The sequence below is a fragment of the Hypanus sabinus genome, chromosome 8 (genome assembly GCF_030144855.1).
Source record: "Hypanus sabinus isolate sHypSab1 chromosome 8, sHypSab1.hap1, whole genome shotgun sequence".
Classification (NCBI taxonomy): domain Eukaryota; kingdom Metazoa; phylum Chordata; class Chondrichthyes; order Myliobatiformes; family Dasyatidae; genus Hypanus; species Hypanus sabinus.
The window spans coordinates 35,998,290-36,017,798 of NC_082713.1; the positions used below are offsets into that span (position 1 = coordinate 35,998,290).

The window sequence follows — 19,509 nt, forward strand, 5'->3', positions numbered from 1 at the left end:
CTCTAATACTAATTTGCTTTGCAGAGCATCCCAGTGAGGCATGATTCTGTGCTTCTTGTTCTGCAATACTTTAATCTTTCTCTGATAATCAACTTCTTTCCTTCACCTCTGATAGTGTTCCAATAAAACTTAATGTTTGTTAGAGTTACAACACCTTGTCTCCTGACTTGGTATGCAAGTCTTCCAGTAGCAAAGAATTCAACAGTTTTCAGGAATCAGTACTCTTGCAGTTTGCATTCAGGTTTTCAGTACTTCATAACTCCAGTAATGAAAGCTGAAATACTACAGCAAATGTGGGAAACACTCAGCAAGCTAAGCAACATCTGTTTCAATTGGCACCATCATCCTTTTCTCATTTAATCTCTCCAATCTAGCAGAAATATTTTCTTTCATTCATTAAATTCTTCCAACTGAAACTTGCTTTACTTCTTGCTTGACCTCCTAGTTCTGATGTATGCTGACTGCTTCCCTGTCCATAGATGGTAACTAAACTGCTGAGTTCTTCCTTATTCCCAACAATGCTAAGAATCAGGCTGATGATGATGATTTATGTCCTTGGCCAATGGATAAAAGGTGACACCCAGAAAGATGCAAATATAATTTGCAGCACAAAAATTTATCACTCTGGATAAAGCACACACCTGACATAAAATACTACCATCAACCAGAGATTCACACCCATGGAAAGATTGCCTGTCTTCTGTAGGTTGACAAAGAGGACCAACTGGATGAATTAAGTGCAGGGGAAAAATATGGCATGCATCACAGTCCATTACAGGCAAAGCCCTAACCATCATTCAACACATTTACCACAAGAAATCAACATCCATCATCAAGGACCCTTGTGATGCAAGCTTTATTTTCTTTGCTACTACCATCGTACAGGAAATACAGGAGCATTAGGTCCAATACCACCAGGCTCAAGAACTTTCTTATTACCCTTTAACCAACAGGCTCCTGAACCAGCATGGATAACTTCACTCACATCAGTGATGAAATGATTCTACAACCTAAAAATGCACTTTCAAGGCTTTACAGCCGATTTAGTTATTTTTTAATTATTTGTGCTTTGGTTGGTTGTCAATCTTTGTTAGCTATAGTTTTATTTATTTAAATTCTGTTGTATTCTTTACTTTCCTGTAAATACCTGCAAGTAATCAGATCTCAAGGCAGTATACAGTGACATATATGTACTTTGAACTTTGGTGAGCTAGATTTGTATGCATAGAGTAGGAACAACAAAGATAACACCAAGACTAAATACTATCCCAGGTCTTAGATTATTGGTAGTCATAGGCAGATCTGTGTGCAGGAAAGCTGTTTGTAAGATCAATTGTGGAAGGTGCATGAGTAAGGAGACCAAAGATGTTGACGTGCCCACCATATGTAACATTCTTACTCTTTTGGCTGCATACAGCTTCTTTGTCTTTTGCATCACAACTTCTCCCTGCTACAACTAAGAAGAAGATTAGTTTCATCTACTGTTTGGCAGTTTCTGGTACCTGCAACTAGATTAGGTCCATGGTTTCCCTTGTTTAAAAATATTTCTTCACAATGCAGACATCAATTCAAAAAACTAATGGCACAAATACATCAGCTCTAAACCCAGGCAGTCTGTGTTTGTTCAGCCATAGTCCATAGACCTGTCCAACTTTAGAAGTTCCTTACCTATTCCATCTTTGTTTGAGTATCAGAGCATGACAAGCTGAAGTCTGCATTCCTGACAGGTATCCAGGAGGTGTGGTGACAGAATGTGTCCAAATGCTGAGCGGACCTGAGGCACTGCATCCTTATCCATTGTCAGAGATTACTAACATATATATTTTTATGGATGTGACAATCAAAAAAATTACAGACAGATCAAGATAATTTATATAATTCAAAATATTTCTTAAATACTTTCAAAGTTTCTGAAAAGTTATTACCACATTACCTTGGCAATTTTAATAGTGTTGATTCCATAAAGTAAAATATGGCAACATTACCATCTGCTTGCTATCTGCATTTGGGATCAGGTTTAGGATTTGGTGTGCGGTACATCTGATGCTCACTATTCTTTCACTAACAATGTAAGTTCAGAAATGGAGCAATCAGACAGTTCTACATAGGACCTCTCAAATGTCTCAGACTCTTCAAGTCTTTCATCACAAATACACATAAAAATCCAGAACTGTTAACTATTGTTTATGAGGCCAAAATATTGCATATTTCTTTAAATCGAAGGAAATGGTCAAAAACTATGACCCAAAATAACTCACTAGTTAGGATAAGCAGAGAAAACTTCAACATCTACAATGATTAAATAACTGCTCACCTTGAGTCGAAATCTTAGATGTCAGCTTACGGCAATGAAATATACTGACCAAAGAGATGACATCTTCAACAAAAAGGGGGAGAAACAATGATAAAAGTCTAGGACATATCAAAGATGAAGTTTTAAATTCATATATGACAGTTGCATTCTTTTCTCCCCTATTTCATTCATAAGTTAACCATCTGATTTAAAGGAGCACAAATCTGAAGTCAGAATATTCATTACTTTGGGAAGTGTGGGATGTTACCTGGGTGGCACAGGTACTATGTTTGAGGTTAAAAGAGATAAATCTCCTTTTCAGTATTATCACCTCTGAGTTGGATTGGCACACAATCAGAGAACATGATGGAAAACTAAAATCTTTGCGGGGAATAATAAATATCCTAACATGCTTGCCTTCATTAGAACATTTGCACAAGTTAAAGGGACTTAAGCCATAGAAACTCTTTCCATCAACATCAAGGATCACCACTATAAGGTCTAAATCAGTTCTTGTGCACTGATGTAGGAAAGCTGTTTAATTACATTCAAATTCATATTGCTGGACTTAGTAATAATGACTGCACCTATAATTTTCATTGACAGTTCAAGGATCTAAACTTAAGAAAATAAAAATAGAGTGCCTCATTATGCAAATAGAATGGGCTAGGAATTCAATCATGTAGTGCATGCACTTCATGATTGATTTGAAGCTGAAAACTAATTGCAAAATATAATCTCCGCTTAGTGTGTAACATGTGATGATAGTGTGAAAGTACGTGTGACTATTACCCAGAAGTTAATGTGCTCAATTAGTATGGAAAGGGATGTTTGAAGCCACTGCTAAAACTCAGAAGAAACATCAACACTGGGTGGAACAGGCCTGAGTTGAAGGCCTGAGATGAGGAGCTCAAGTGAATTAAGAAGATGGATAACAGTTGTATACATTGAAGCAACCAGCAGGCCTTAACTGAAGCACATAGGTTTGATTGGTCAGCTATTTTCAAAGAACTCCCACAACATTTCTATGGTCTTCTCATATCCTCCCTGCCACAAATAGGACCTGTCCAATTAAACCATCTCCCAAACTCTGACTTATCAGCACAGTGATGGAAAATGTCATTAATGAGGCTGCCAGATGACAAGGAACTTTATGGTAACTTGCACACTATGGTTTAATTTACATTCTTTCTGTACCACTTGACTAATTTCATTGCATGTAGAAATTTTAAATTTAGTTCTACTGTGATGTTTTCAATATTCACTCAAATTTACAAGTCCAAAGACAAAGCAGTCTATGCCAACATTCAAAAAGGCATGCAAAATATTCTAGAAAATTAGATAGCAAAATTGACATTACATGCTCAATGCAAAGATCATCTCAATTAAAGAAAGTCCCTTTGATATACAATAGCATTGCCATTGCTAAATTTACCAACTGCTGATGTATGCAAAGTCATTATCAAACTCAGATTCAAATGGTTTATTCACTTCAATCCTGTGGTTTCAAGTGAATGACAAAGGGTCAGTATAGAAAAGTAAATTACTAAGTTCCTGACTCCCTAATTGACCACCTCCTCCTTGGTTCTGGTTGAGTGCAGACCCCAGAGCTCCCTTAAAAGATAGTATTTGTGGGACTTTGCACTAAAGAAAAGATCAGTACTATCTCCTAGCCGTATCTGTCCTTGAGAAGGTGGAAGTGAGTCAACTCTCAAACTAATTGTGAAGGCACTCCCACAGTGGATTTAATAATAGTAAAAATTCAGTCATATTTCCAAGTTAGGATGGTGCAACAACTGGGAGAGGAAATGTGCAGATTGCAATGTTCTTATTGCCTATTGCCATCATCTTTCTTAGTGGTGGAGGTTTGCCCTTCTCTTGTATGGCTGGTCCAATTGATTTGCTGGTCAAAAGAGATCTCTAACATGTTGTTGATGTTGTAATCTGCACTGGTGATAACATTAAACATAAAGAATGAGCAGAAGCTCTCTTGTTGGAGGTCTTCATTACCGGTGAAAGTACAATTTACTCATCAGTCCATACCTGCATACTGCTTAGGTCTGCTTTCCAACTCTATAAAACAGTCCAATGAGGCCTATCACTGGAAAATCTACAGAAGGCTTTAATGGCAGAATACAAGAAAACACTCAATAACCCATCTGATTGGCACATCATGCACTGCTTAAAAGGTCATTTTCTTTGTTATCTGCAATTTATGGCTGCACCTGTAAGGTGCTCTCAGTCATAGCTTCCAAAAGGACAAGAGCAAAAGACATAATAGAACAGCACCAGCGTAACTCTTTCTCCAAAATATGCATCACTGTATCTTGATTATTTTTTCCTTTCTGTCAATGGTGATGATCAGTACTCTGGAAGTCACAACCCATGTGCTTATGGGGTAATTTTTTAGAGCCATAACTATTTAGAGGAATACATTAACAACTTCAATGACATTTACAGATGGAGATGAACACCAGCCTTTTTAAAAGCCCAAATAAAACAAGGAAAAAAAAACAGGCAGAAGAATTAGAGACTATAAAGTTAAAAAGGACCGACTTGGAAGTATTAAAGTTCACACTCTGGAACAAACAGCAGCATCACAAAGGAACTTGAAGCCTGGGGTTTTGTTCAAGATGAAGTAAGGACTAGAATGGTAGGTTGCAATCAAATAGAACGAAGGGCTTTCCTTATCCAATCCCTCAACTAATTATTTTCTTCAATTTATTTTGAGCTGGCCAAACAGGTTGGCTTATTGACTTTTTTAAAAAATGTTTTATTTTCAGTAGGATTTTGTTCTGCTGGGATACGTGCACATGCAGATATAGTGTGAAGTAGATGTTTTTATAGATTGTTTATGAAATGAGGAGCTCAAGTGAATTAAGATGATGGATAACAGTTATATACATAGAAGCAACCAGGAATAAAACTCATAACCAGACACTGTGCATTCACAGATAATTTGAGAGTGTGAGCAGATGAAAAAAATCATTAGGCTCTAATAGTAAAACTTCACAACATGGCATTTAAGCTTTTGGTTGACTGGGCAAAGAAATACATAATTCTCGTCTTCTAGATGCATGCCTGAAGTTTGAAGAGGACTTGAAGATGACAATAAAACAAACAAACCTGGACTGTTACAGTTTTCAGTGCATTTGCACTCAGGAAATAAATTCAATTGACTTTTCACCCAGGAGTCGACACATCCATCTGAATTCTGTAACCTTTTAGATATGCAAGTCCCATAGGAGTAAATGATTTTTTTCTACTGATGAAGTAGTCACAGAATATCAAGTGTTTATGTTGGTTATTCTAGCTCAGATATCATAAATAAGTCAAAGATTTGATATAGAAACATAAAACATATCAAACATACTGACTTCTAAGATGTTGCTATTGAATCACGACCCCAGTTGTCTTGTAACTTTTCTTCCTTTCTCAAAGATTTAACTTCAAACTGTATAAAGAAAATAAATATGGATTACTCTCTCCCCACTGCAGATGCTTAGATTTTAGTTTGGCCGGATTTTTACTTTTCTCTCATTCTTGTGGTTTATTTACAAAGCTATTCATCATTTGGTAGTCTAATTTATCATAGCACTTCACTTTACAGATAGGCTTCAACAGAAATTACTCAGAAAAGATCACAGAGAGGAATCTTGCATGATCATCAAGGGTTTAAGAAGTAATTTAAAAGGATTAATGCTTAACCCTTGACCTTTCCTCAGAAGAGTACATTGGACTGCTGCTGCAAAATAACAAATTTCACGTCACATGCCAGTGATAATAAACTGATTCTGATATGGAATTGTAACAGTTTATCCCTTCACAAATGTTGCAGATGTACTGAGCATTTCCAGCACCTTTCTTAATCTTAGATTTTAATCATCTACATAGTCACTAGTTCTTCGAGGGGCCACTTTGAGGGTTTGCCAGTTAAGATGTCACTGACGAACCCCAGTGACTTCTGGCTGGTGGCTAACAAAACAAGGATAGCAACTATTTTGTTAGCTGTTCTTTTTCTGGCAAAAGATCACCGGAAGTAAAAGTCTGTAACTTCCCTTTAGGTTAGAGGCAAGTCGAAGCTGCAGTGTTCAGGCCCCAGAGTGTATCGACGTGACTGAAAATGTTTGAATGGACATTTACAAGATGAATCAAGATGGTGAAGTCTGCCATATCCAAGCAGCAGAACCCAATGTTCGGACAGAAATGTAAGCGCTGGGCCAGTTTGAAATGGTCAGGATGTCGGAGCCCAAGGTGAGGTGCGGGCTGATTAAAATCACTGCTCCACAACAGCTACTCAGCTCTGCGCTGAACTATGGGACTCTCTTTGTGGACCTCAGTTCAGAAAGTTCAGCTCAGCTATTTGCTTGCGGTTACTGTTTATCTGATTTTTTTTCCATTGCGTGCTTAACAGTCTTCTTTTTTATTAGTTATTTAATTCTTTTGTTTTTTATGGTTTTTTATTGGGCATGATGTGGTTTTTATTCTCTCTCTCTCCACACACTTATTTATTTATTTATTTTTAGTGTTTTTGGCAAGATGTGATTATGGTAATAAACCAGGTTCTTTAGAGTGCAGCCCTCGATTCACAAGCCGAAAGTTTCTTAAAAGTAAAATACCCCAAATAAATATGAAATATGAAAGGTATTGTGATATCTTGAATATACAAAGATTTATGTGCGTTTGTCTTTATCAAGGATAGAAGGCTCCTGCTTATATAGTAATAGAGATGCAATGGCTCCCATAATGGAAAACAATCAACTGAAAACAGAAACCAGTTCAAATTAAAGTAGATTGCTCTAAATTCAAACAGCAATAAGGCTAATTTTTACAATGGGCTTATTAATATGTTTCCATCATTAATGTAAGATTTCATTAATTCTATTGCCACCCAGAGAAAGAAGTTCAAACAAACGATGTTTTCTGTCATGTTGAGACAGCAATTTAATGGCATTGGAGATTAAAAAGAAGAAGTATTTTTCTCAGTCATTTGCACTTAACTTGCAATATCACTGTAGATTATTGCTTATTTTACTTCCAAGGAAAAATGTGTTTGCATCAACTTTGAAAGCTCATTTTTGAAGGCTGAGAAACTGATCTGAACATAACCTTTGACCATGACCACAGTCATCAGTTTACTCAATAACTTTCTGATATTTTAATTGTATTGAATTGCAGGGTTTTGTTTCACAGAATTGAAGGATTACACCGTACAATTCCAATTTCTTTCTGTGAATGGTGAAACCAGATGGCCTCACACATTATGTCCTTGTGATATCTGCCTCAGAGACTGACATCAGAACATTTTTCAAGAGAGTGAACTCTCACAACACGTCAGGGCACTAGAAACGTGCGCCAACCAAATGGTTGAGTGCTTGAGGACATCTTCAACCACTCAATGCTGCAGTTGGAGTCTCCATTTGATTCAAAAAGGTATTAATCATACCAGTGCTCAAGAAGAGCAGGGTGAGCAGGAGGATTTAATAAAATCCCCTCAGTACTAATCAGCAAGCTTCAAAATCTGTGCCTCTGTACTTCCCTACCTCCCTCTGTAACTGGATCCTTGACATCCTCATTGGGTAACCACAGTCAGCGTGGATCAGAAAAAACATCTCATTGCTGACGATCACACAGGCCACTGCAAGGGTGTGCATAGCCCACTGCTCTACTCTCTTTACACTCATGACTATGTGGCTAGGCACAGCTCATATGCCATTAATAAATTCACTGATCTCAGATGGTGATGAGGAGTTGCACAGGAGTGAAATAAATGGGCTGGTTGAGCGGTGCTAAAATGACAACTCTGCACGCAACATCAGTAGGACCAAGTAATTGATAGAGAACTTAAGAAATGGGAAATTGGAATGACATGGAAGACCTCATTCAGGTGCAAGAGTGGAAAGGGTGAGCAATTTTAAGTTCCTGGGTGTCAACATCTTAGGCCCAACATATTGCTGCAATCATGAAGGTACTCTAGCAGCTATATTTCATTTTCATGTTGAGGACATTTGGTATGTCAAAAAAGATTAGCAGATTTCAACAGATGTTCCATAGAAAGCATTCCGATTGGTTGCATCACAGTGTAGTATAGAGGCTCCAGTGCAGAGCTTTGAAAGTAGCTGCAGAGGATTGTGGACTCAGCAATCTCGGTATTGAGCACTAGCCACCCCACAGTTGAGGACATCTTTTAAAGGCAATTCATCAGAAATTCAGCATCCACCACAAAGATTCTCACTGCTCTCTTCCCATTACTACCATCAGGGAAATGGTACAGGAGCCTGAAGATGTACAGTCAACATTTTATGTGCAGCCTCATTCCATCTGCCACTTGATTTCTGAATGGTCCATGATTACTACATCACTATGTTGCTCTCTTTTTTATATATTCTTATAATAATTTATAGCAATCTAAGTATAATACTGTACTACTGCTACAATACAACAGATTTTACAACATCAATCAGTGAAAATAATCCTGAATCTGAAATACAGTTATACAATGCAGAAAGACAAGATAAATGGCTCAAATGCTTAGCGTGTTCAAGCCATTAAGATAAAGGAAACAAGGTAGGAGGTGTCCAAGGTACATAGCATGCAGGAGAGACAAGGAAATTCAGGCAGTCGGCACCACTGAAATATTAAGTACATCAAAACATTAATATCAACATTACCCCAAAGCAAAATATAGCAACAAAAATATCAAATTACATATTTTTAAACAAGGCTAGGTTTTTTTTTGCAAGATGTGAATTAGAGGCACTGAATAAAATGAACAGTAATTAAACAAATTGCAATATTTTCCACCCTCCCTCTTTCAAAATTCTATCATTGCCAGAGTTATGTCCTTTAGAATCACTCCCCCTGGAGTGTGAGCCTTAATTGCCATGCATTGTTTTGTGAAATAACAATAAAGTTTTATAATGAGCAATAAAAGGAACCTTATTCATTTCTCTCAAATTCAGGAATGAATCTCAGAGGTAAGAGAATCTACTACTAGCGCATGAAAATAAAGTGTCCAGATAACTCCATGTCCAGGAAAACATGCACTTTCTGACTACTCTCATTATGCAAGCAAGGAACAGCAGATGCCCCTGACAATCAGAGTCAATTGACACCATTTCAAGGCATGAACTTTAAAAACCGATATACTTGCTGCATAATACATTCTGAGTTCACTCTTCTGCACATGTGTCAAATGGATTATTAGGAATGCAAAGCAATTTCATTAATCCAAGAACTCAATAGCCTTTTTCACCCTTGTCCACCTCATTGTACATGAAATGCAGGCAAATAATTATATAATATTTTAAACCTCAATTAATTTAAGCTTCTTGAAAATTTCATCATAGATGACATCAGCATATATCAAGCAGCTCTCAACAAAACACAAATTTAAATGCTTTAAATAAATCACGGCTAACAATCCATTAAAACTTTATCCAATGTATGAGTCAAAACAAGCACTTTCCCAGCACATTGTTGAACATTTTGTAACAAATTAAATATTCCTGCATTGAATGATATTATTAGCAAGCAGTCATCAAATCAGATCAAACTCTCCATAAAGGAATCTTTCTCTATTACATTTTAATCTTTCCTTCATGGCATGAATTCATTTTCTTGGTCTTGCTCTACAATCTGATCTGAAAATTACTTTGAAATTGTTTTCTTGATAAAATTAAAGATTGCCAAGTAGGGGCCAAATCAGATCACACGCTTCCTTAGAAACATAGAACATTACAGCACAGTACAGGCCCTTCAGCCCTCCATGTTGTGCCGACCCATATAATCCTTAAAAAAAGTTCCTTCTGGGTTTTTTTAGTTCAAAATAAAAAAAAACCATGACAAAAAATATAAACTTTTCTATATACAATATAGATATAGGTAAAGAATGGGATGAGGTCCTACAGGGTGAATTTATGGAGTTAGGAGATAAACTAAAAAGTAGGACCACAAAGGTAATAATCTTTGGATTACTACCAGTGCCATGTGCTAGTCAGAGTAGAAATAGGAGGATATTTCAGATGAATACGTGGCTTGAAAAATGGTGCAAGGGGGAGGGATTCAAATTTCTGGGGCATTGGAACCAGTTCTGGGGGAGGTGGGGCCAGTACAAACAGGACGGTCTGCACCTGAGCTGGACTGGAACCAATGTCCTAGGGGGAGCGTTTGCTACTGCTGTTCAGGAGGCTTTAAACTAATGTGGCAGAGGGATGGGAACAAGTGCAGAGAGACAGAGGGGAGTAAAATGAGGGTAGAAGCAAAAAGTAGTAAGGTGAAAAGTAAATGTGGTAGGCAGGCAAATCCAGGGCAAAAAGCAAAAGGAGCCACTTTTCAACATAATTGTATAAGGGCTAAGAGTGTTGTAATAACAAGCCTGAAGGCTTTGTGTGTCAATGCGAGGAGCATTCGTAACAAGGTGGATGAATTGAATGTGCAGATAGTTATTAATGAATATGATATAGTTGGGATCACAGAGACATGGCTCCAGGGTGACCAAGTTTGGGAGCTCAAATTCCAGGGATATTCAATATTCAGGAGGGATAGACAGGAAAGAAAAGGAGGTGAGGTAGCATTGCTGGTTAGAGAGGAGATTAACACAATAGAAAGGAAGGATATTAGCCTGGAGGATGTGGTATCGATATGGGTAGAGCTGCATTAACACTAAGGGGCAGAAAACGCTGGTGGGAGTTGTGCACAGGCTACCTAACAGTAGTAGTGAGGTTGAGCATGGCATTAAACAGGAAATTAGAAATGCGTGCAATAAAGGAACAGTAGTTATAATGGGTGACTTCAAACTACATATACATTGGGTGAACCAAATAGGTAAGGGTGCTGAGGAAGAGGATTTTTTGGAATGTATGCGGGATAGTTTTCTGAACCAACATGTCGAGGAACCAACTAGAGAGCAGGCCATTCTAGATTGGGTATTGAGCAATGAGGAAGGGTTAGTTAGCAATCTTTTCATGCGAGGCTCCTTGGGTAAGAGTGACCATAATATGGTGGAATTCTTCATTAAAATGGAGAGTGACATGGTTAATTCAGCAACAAAGGTTCTGAACTTAAAGAGGGGTAACTTTGAAGGTATGAGACCTGAATTAGCTAAGATAGACTGGGGAGATGATACTTAAAGGGTTGACGGTGGATATGCAATGGCAAGCATTTAAAGATCGCATGGATGAACTACAAAAATTGTTCATTCCAGTTTGGCAAAAGAATAAACCAGGGAAGGTAGTGCACCCGTGGCTGACAAGGGAAATTAGGAATAGTATCAAGTCCAAAGAAGAAACATATAAGTTAGCAAAAAAAAGAGCGGCACACCTGAGGACTGGGAGAAATTCAGAGACCAGCAGAGGAGGACAAAGGGCTTAATTAGGAAAGGGAAAAAAGATTATGAGAGAAAGCTGGCAAGATACATAAAAACTGACTGTAAAAGCTTTTATAGATATGTGAAAAGAAAAAGATTGGTCAAGACAAATGTAGGTCCTTTACAGTCAGAAACAGGTGAATTGATCATAGGGAACAAAGACATGGCAGACCAATTGAATAACTACTTTGGTTCTGTCTTCATTAAGGAGAACGTAAATAATCTTCCGGAAATAGTAAGGGACTGAGGGTCTAGTGAGATGGAGGAACTGAGGGAAATACATGTTAGTAGGGAAGTGGTGTTAGGTAAATTGAAGGGATTAAAGGCAGATTAATCCCCAGGGCCAGGTGGTTTGCATCCCAGAGTGCTTAAGGAAGTAGCCCAAGAAATAGTGGATGCATTATTGATAATTTTTCAAAACTCCTTAGATTCTGGATTAGTTCCTGAGGATTGGAGGGTGGCTAATGTAACCCCACTTTTTAAAAAAGGAGGGAGAGAGAAACCGGGGAATTATAGACTGGTTAGTCTGACATTGGTGGTGGGGAAAATGCTAGAGTCGGTTATCAAAGATGTGATAACAGCACATTTGGAAAGAGGTGAAATCATCGGACAAAGTCAGCTTGGATTTGTGAAAGGAAAATCATGTCTGACAAATCTTATAGAATTTTTTGAGGTTGTAACTAGTAGAGTGGATGGGGAGAGCCAGTGGATGTGGTATAGTTAGATTTTCAAAAGGCTTTTTACAAGGTCCCACACATGAGATTAGTGTGCAAACTTAAAGCACACGGTATTGGGGGTATGGTATTTATGTGGATAGAGAATTGGCTGGCAGAAAGGAAGCAAAGAGTGGGAGTAAGTGGGACCTTTTCAGAATTGCAGGCAGTGATGAGTGGGGTACCGCAAGGCTCAGTGCTGGGACCCCAGTTGTTTACAATATATATTAATGATTTAGATGAGGGAATTAATTGCAGCATCTCCAAGTTTGCGGATGACACGAAGCTGGGCGGCGGTGTTAGCTATGAGGAGGATGCTAAGAGGATGCAGGGTGACTTGGATAGGTTAGGTGAGTGGGAAAATTCATGGCAGATGCAATTTAATGTGGATAAATGTGAGGTTATCCACTTTGGTTGCGAGTACAGGAAAACAGATTATTATCTGAATGGTGGCCAATTAGGAAAAGGTGAGGTGCAACAAGACCTGGGTGTCATTGTACACCAGTCATTGAAGGTGGGCATGCAGGTACAGCAGGCAGAGAAAAAGGCAAATGGTGTGTTGGCATTCATAGCAAAAGGATTTGAGTACAGGAGCAGGGAGGTTCTACTGCAGTTGTACAAGGCCTTGGTGAGACCACACCTAGAATATATTGTGCAGTTTTGGTTCCCTAATCTGAGGAAAGACATTCTTGCCATAGAGGGAGTACAGAGAAGGTTCACTAGATTGATTCCTGGGATGGCAGGACTTTCATATCAAGAAAGACTGGATCGACTAGGCTTATACTGACTGGAATTTAGAAGATTGAGGGGGGATCTTATTGAAACGTTTAAAATTCTAAAGGGATTGGACAGGCTAGATGCAGGAAGATTGTTTCCGATGTTGGGGAAGTCCAGAAGGAGGGGTCACAGTTTAAGGATAAAGGGGAAGCCTTTTAGGACCAAGATGAGGAAAAACTTCTTCACGCAGAGTGGTGAATCTGTGGAATTCTCTGCCACAGGAAACAGTTGAGGCCGGTTCATTGGCTATATTTAAGAGGAAGTTAGATATGGCCCTTTTGGCTAAAGGGATCAGGGGGTATGGAGAGAAAGCAGGTACAGGGTTCTGAGTTGGATGATCAGCTATGATCATACTGAATGGCAGTGCAGGTTCGAAGGGCCAAATGGCCTACTCCTGCACCTATTTTCTATGTTTCTGCTTTTATATACACCTTCCACCTACATACTACCCAGTAAGTAGATAATTGGATAATCATTATTAGCTGTAAATAATTAGTTAATTCATTGCTCATTATAATTTATTGGATACATCTGCAAAATTGCTCACATGAACAGATGCCATATTTGCCCAAGTTTAAATTTAATTTTCCAACTTAATACAGAAAAAGTGATAGTTAAAGGAATAAAACAGGCATAGCAACTGTTAAATCATTTGTGCTTTGCAAGCAACCCTTCCATTAGGCAGTTGAAGACCTTAGTTCTAATAGAAAATTGCTTAATAAAAGAATAGATTTGATACAGCATGAATGCATTTTAAGAAATGGTTATCATTACTATTTAAGAATCTCTTTGCATTGTAATTATCACAGACTCTGAAACTTCTCATTTAAATTTAGAGAAGTTACAGATTGACAACCTAATTTAAAAAGAATGGTGCTGTCCATAAGCTAATTATATGTTGTAATGTAGTTTGCAAGGACGATGATGATTCTCATGAGAATCCAATTTTCCAGTGAATATATTGTTAGCAGGAGTGTTTTATTGTGCATTTAAAATTCCACTAAAGTGGCAATTTTTCACATGAATAGCCAAATTGTGACATTAAGATTTGTTAAAATTGTCTGTCCTTGCACAGAAATCTTATTATTTCAATAATGATGGACCTTGGAGAAATTTTATGTCAAAATGATAATTAGACATAGTAGAATCTGACTGGAATTTTTCACATTTTACTTACTTTAATTACTATGGGTAACACTGGAAAATTCTGTTAATCCCATACTCACAAATGCCATGGACAGTGCAGCATTTGTTTCCATGCATGGCAACAAGTAACCCTAGCTGGTGGTTATATAGCCACATATGATTTGATTTATTAATTGGAAAATTATACATAGTGATGCTCTTTCTCCCACCATGTAGAAATCTAATTGCTCTTTCAATGAAAATTTTCATGAATGGAAGTGCTAAAGTAGGTGTGCATGTGGTTTCGGATTGGAAAAATATTCAGCAATGCAAACGGTTTAAGAAGCCACTGATATTTCTGACCACTCAGAGAGACTACTTATTTTAATAATAGTTCAAAAGTGCTTATCATTTCTTTTGCACATTCTGTGTGTACAATGTCCTGTGTATGTTACTCAAAATGGGTTTTTTGGTTTGTTAAGAGTAGGAATGCTTCTTTGATAAGTGTTTCTCTCGCAGTTGTTTTGCTTTATACTTGTTGATATGGTAATTGTATTCATTTGTTAACCAATGGGGAATGTTATTTTGTCTTGTGAGGCTGGGAACTTGGGGGAGGGGTTTTTTGCGGGCTTTTGGGAGAGAGCGGGAGGAAGACGTCGAGGAAGGTGGACGTGCGCTGCACTGCTCGGAAGACCACTGGGCGTGGTCCTAGGTGCGAAGACGTGGAGATCGGAGACAAGCGACGAGGGGTCGAATGGTTCGATGTTTGAGCTCCAACGATGTGCACTAAACTGACTGAACTTTGATAAGTTGGCGCCTTTTTGTTTTGTTTCCCTTGCATATATATTGTATTGCCCAATACTCTTTTAATTTTAGTAAATTCTTTAAAGTGTATTTCATCATGGTATTTGTTGTGGGTTTGATACTGTGGGCGGGTGCGAGGCATAAACTCGATTCTCACAGCACCTGCGTGTACGGGAGGTGGGATTGGTGTGTGGCTGGATCTCCTTTTCCCCTAGACATATACCAGCCTGTTGGGTAAGTGTTACATGTGATATGTTGAAACTCTGAGATGGATTAATACATTGTAACTATAAGGATCCAGAGTGGAAAGGGCTCAGATGATTTCAATTTCACAACTTTATAATTAGGTACTAAAAAATGATGTTCACTTCTAAGATTAGTGGATAAATTCACAACAGTTATGCTACATGTAATTCATGCTTACCTGTCCTGTGAGTATCCAATGCAACAGCAGTTATAAAAGTGATAAATCCTAGTTATTAGCAGTTGTATGATCTTCCTGTCCAAACTTTGCTGCAAAGGCTTTCTTACTGATTCACTTTCATAAGTTCACTTTTGACTGCTCTGATTGATTCAAATGTTTGGTATTGTGACATATATGGCTAATTGGCATACATTTAACTTGTACTGCAGACAGGTGATTTTGTATCAGGTGTATTGTAGAGTATATTGAAAATTCTAGTTTAACGCAAACCCTTTCTGGTTTCAACATACGTTGAAACAGTCACTGAAGTGTTACAATGAGGCTACATGTATCACCGACCAGACGTGTGTACTATGCACATGTTCTTGCATCCCTGTGCGCCTCCTCACATTTCTCTTACACTCTGAATCACCCTGGTCAACACTGTGAAGAAAAGTAGACAAATTTTCTGAATGATAAGATTGCAAGGGAGATGAGAATTGCAGGATCCCAAAGTCAAGAGCCTTTCCACTTCCAGACAGTCTGTTTGCTTTGATATCTCAAATTCTCCCACCCATATCCTATCAATTATAGAGAGCATAGAATAGTACATCACAGTGCAGACCCTTTGGTTCAAAGTATTTTGCTGACCTACTTCAAGATCAAGCTATACTTTCCCTCCCCCATAATCCTTCATTATACTTTCATCCATGTACCTATCTAAGAGATACCCTTGATGTATCCGCCTCTACCACCATCCTTCACAGTGTGTTCCATGCACCCAGCTCTCTGTAAAGCAAAGATCTACCCCTGACTTTGATTTCCCTTTGTACTTTCCACCAATCACCTTAAAAGTATTGCAATCACACACAAGAGAAAATCTGCAGATGCTGGAAACCCAAGCAATACACACGCACACACAAAACTCAGCAGCCCAGGCAGCATCTGTAGAAAAGAGAACAGTCAACATTTCAGGCTGAAACCCTTCAGCAGAGCTGGAGAGAAAGTATGTTCCCTTGTATTAGTCATTGGCACCCTGGGGAAAGATGTTGGTTGTCCACTCTGCCTATGCCTCTCATCATCTTCTACACCTCCCTTGTCACTTTTCATCCTCCTTTGCTCCAAAGAAAAAAAGCCTTAGCTTGCTTCAACTTTCCTCATTAGACATTTTCTCTAATCCAGGCAGCATCCTGGTAAATTTCCTCTACATTCTCGCTAATGCTTCTGCATCTTTCCATTAATGAGGTGACCAGAACTGAACACATTGCTCTAAGTTTGATCCAACTAGAGTTCTACAACAACAACAATACCTCACAGTTCTTGAACTCAAACCCTCAATTAATAAAAGCCAACACACTATATGCTTTTTTTAACCACCCTATCAACTTGTGTGGCAATTTTGAGGGATCTATGGACTTGGACCCCAAATCCCTCTGTTTCACCACACTACTAACAATTAACATACTTCCCCAATGTTTCTGCCATTTGCAATCATACAACCTCGAGTTTGTCTTGCATCAAAGATACGGTTCATTCAAAATATGATAACATTAAACAAATCAAAGTTAGTTCTGTGGTGATTGCACATAAAACTTAACAATGCATCATTTTTTAGTCCTCATGAATACAGATTCAATAACATTCTGAAATCTAAATTAGAGTCAGCCATGCTGAAATTTGGAGTTACATTGTCATCAAACTGTGAGGAACATTATAATATAGCATTGATGCCACATCCACTCTCATCTCCATTTCCTGGACATCTGCACTCACCCTATCTTCCCACCACCTCAAAAGTGATAGGGTTCTTCTTGTTCTTGCCTGCCACTCCATGAGCCTCTGGATCCAACACATCATTCTCACTTTGGTCATCCCCAAGGGAATCTAGCGCTGGACACATCTTTACCTCCGTGTTTCCCTGTAAGTGGTCAAAGTACTGCACCTACCCATTCACCTCCTGTCTCATTCCCACTCAGGGCCCCAAACGGTCCTTTAGAGTGAGGTAACACTTCGCCTGTGATTCTGCTGGGGTCATCTATTGTACCCTGTGCTCCCAATGTGGCTTCCTGTACACTAGTGAACCCCCCAACATAAATTGGGAGATTGCCTCACTGAGCACCTCCACTCCATCTGACAGAAGCTGAAATTCCCAGCGGCGAAACAGTTCAGGTCTGATTCCCATTTTATTCTGACATGTCAGTCAGTCCATGGCCTCCTCTTGTGCCGTGATGAGGCCACCCTCAGGATGGAAGAATACCACCTTGTATTATGCTGGAGTATCCTCCAACCTGATTTCATGAATACTGATTTCTCCTTCCAGTTAAAAAAAAATGTCCCCCCCTCCCCTTTGCTTCTATTCCTCATTATGGCCTCTTACCTTTTCTCACCTGCTGATCACCTCCTCCTTGAGTCTCTTCTTCTTCCCTTTCTCCTGTGGTCCACTTTATTCTCCTATCAGATAGATTGATCTCCATCCCACCTGGCTTCACCTCTCACCTACTAGCCATTTTTATTTCCCTCCATCCACCTTTTCATTTTGGTGTCTTTCCAGTTTCTTTCCAGTCCTGAAGGAGGATCTCAGTCAGAAAAGTCAATTGTTTGTTAATTTCCATGGATGTTGCCTCATCAGCCGAGTTCCTCCTGCACTTTGTGTATGTTGATTCTAATATACTTTTAATGTGAGTTGGAAGTAATGCTGGAGGAGCTACAGAAGCACAAACAAGATCAGTTGACATTACTTTCCTTCCCTAAACTCCTGTGCTGCCTGACAACAAGATGTAAATCCCAATGCACAGAAACACAGTTCCACAGTTTGCATCTGTTCCCAACAGTATTTGAAAGTTCAAACATCAGAAATGCAACCAATATTGAACACATTCACCAATTTTTCAAAATGTTTTCAAAATTACCCATAGAATTAAAATAAATAAAACTTGAAAAATTCCAGTCACCCTCATCTTCCATTGGGACATATTACCACCTTCTAGACTTAATATCAAATTCAAGTTCAAGTTCATTGTCATTCATTTGTATAATTGTATACTGCCAAGTGAAACAATGCTCTTTTGGACCAAAGTGCATAACACAGTAGATATACCTCAAACACAGCACATAAAGTAATATTACTTGAATATAATTTAGTTCAACAAATAATGAAACATATTCCAGAATATTGATATTTAGCATAAGGTGCATTTATGACAAAAGCCAGAAACTGAACAGTATAATGCTGCTGGCACTTTATATCTGATGAGACCTGAGTGGTGGCAGAGAATTCAGTTGTTTCACAGTCTGGGGGAAGAAACTGTTTCCCATCCTAACAGTTTTTGCCCTAATGCTACTGTACCTCCTGCCTGGTTGAGCGGGGTCAATGCGATCACGAGATGGATGGGAGGGATCCTTGACAATGCCAAGGGCTCTGTACATGCATGACTCCTGATAAGTATTTTATCTAGGTGGAAGGGATCCTCTCAGAGGTGCTCTTCATCCATTGTAGGGTCTTGCCCAGAATGTTGGTGGAGGGGTTTGCAGGGAACCTCACCTCAGTCTCCTGATGAAGTGGAGATGCTGCTGTGCACTCTTGATAAATAAGATGATGTAGACAGACTGTATGAGATTGTCCATTATATGCACTCTCAGAAACTTGGTGCTCCTAACTCTCTCCACAGAAGAGTAATTTATAAGCAACCAGAAGTTGTCAGCCTGCACCATCTATTGTCCACAATCATCTGCTAAATTTTGTCCATATTGAGACTCAAGTAGTTGTTGATGAGGCTAAACACTGTTGTGTCATCAGTGGAAATGAGTTGATTTGAGCTGGACCTAGCCGTACAGACATGTGTCAGCAGCTTGAAATGCAGCCTTGGATTGGTTGGGGGGGAGGCTGTTAGTTTGGAGGCTCAGCATGATGGAGCTCGATGTGTTGCTGCCAACACAAACTGGCTATGGTTTTTGTCTCAAGAAGTATAAGCTCCAGTTACAGAGAGAGCCATGTAATTCCCTCCTATCTGTATCTGAACTGGCCATA

The 19,509-nt window shown here is 38.8% G+C and overlaps 1 pseudogene; it reads right to left on the reverse strand.

The window, feature by feature from the left end:
• LOC132397884 (sin3 histone deacetylase corepressor complex component SDS3-like) overlaps positions 1–17,382 on the reverse strand; it is a 75,184-nt pseudogene extending 57,802 nt beyond the window's left edge.
• Positions 17,383–19,509: the final 2,127 nt, after the last annotated feature.